Raw genomic sequence first — 1,458 nt, forward strand, 5'->3', positions numbered from 1 at the left:
TGCCTTTTTACCTGTCAACCTTGGGGCTTTTCAGCCTCAGCAGCCAGCAGCTGTCTGAGTGAAGAAATGCCTCTAGGTCCAGTGGGCTGGGAGCAGGAGGCAGAGGTGGACCCCAAGGTTGAAGGGCTTTCACCCAGCCCCTAGAGCCTGGCACTTTGAACTTGGACTTAAAGCCTCCGAATAGTAAGAATAAACTCCTGTCTGTTAAGACCATCCCATTCGTGGTATATTCCTGTCAGAGTAGCACTAGGTAACCAGAACATAATCCTAATAGAAACTTATGTCATGGGAAATGTTTTAAAAATCTGTTTTCATGTATACATGTATTTTTGTTGCAGGGAAGTATGACCAAGTGATTAATAATAAATTTTCAAGTATAAAAATATACAGTGAAAGCCAGAAATAGTAAGGCAGAAATTTGTCAGAGAAGGAAAATTCATATATTTTCCACTAAATAGAGAGCAATAGAAAAGTGGTGAATGAACCCTGTTAAAAGAAGAAAATTGGTGAGACTCAGAAAAACAAGGCAGTCCTATAAAGCTCCGGCTTTTACGGGTTTCACTGTATTAGGAATATAAACACAATTCAAAGAGAAAAAGAAACAATGTTAAATCTCCAGCTATTAAGGAACTAGGTTCAAATATGTTTTTAAATAGATAACACCATATATCAAATTTTCAAGAATTTAAATTCCTTTGGGTACATTTTTAAAGAGTGTGTAATACTTTTATTTAAATTGACAATATTTGGTATATAATTTGCAAATGATATCTCTTGCATTTGTAACAAATATTGCTATATTAAATAACAATCATGTAAATGTAAGATAAAATAAGTGTCATCTTTTAAATGTGCATCATTTTCCACATTACTAGGAGATAAACAAAAAAAAAGTTTGAAGGCCACAGATTTAGATGATGTCCAAAGCCTCTGCTGCTCCTCTCCCTGGTTACTTCCTTGAATCCTACTCTTGCCACATGTTGTGTATTGAATATATGCGTTGTAAATTCTAACCTTTATGCCTGTGGTTATAATCCTATTTGGGAAGAGGTTATACTTGTTATGTTAATGAGGCAGAATTAGTGTAGGGTGTATTTTGAATCAATCTCTTTGGAATATAAAAATAGAAGTAAAAAAAGAAACTCACTGCCATTGAGTCATTTTCTGACTCATAGCAACCCCTCCTTGGGTTTCTGAGGCAGTATCTCTATGGAAGTAGATAGCCCAATCTTTCTTCTGAGGAGCGGCTGGTGGATTTGAACCAGCAGGCTTCTGGTTAGTAGTCAAATGCCTTAGGCACTAAAGAGATTAAACAGGCAAGCAGAGGAGAGATGAAGTGAGACAGAGACCCAGACGGATGGATGTCTCCAAGACAGCAGGAAGCAGAAGCTGAAGAGACAGGACCCTCCTATAGAACCAACAGAGAAAGACTTTCCCTGGAGCTGGCACTCTGAATTT

This window comes from Orycteropus afer, unplaced genomic scaffold (genome assembly GCF_000298275.1).
Source record: "Orycteropus afer afer isolate SDZICR_OR568_19922 unplaced genomic scaffold, OryAfe1.0 scaffold00052, whole genome shotgun sequence".
In the NCBI taxonomy this organism is placed as follows: Eukaryota; Metazoa; Chordata; class Mammalia; order Tubulidentata; family Orycteropodidae; genus Orycteropus; species Orycteropus afer.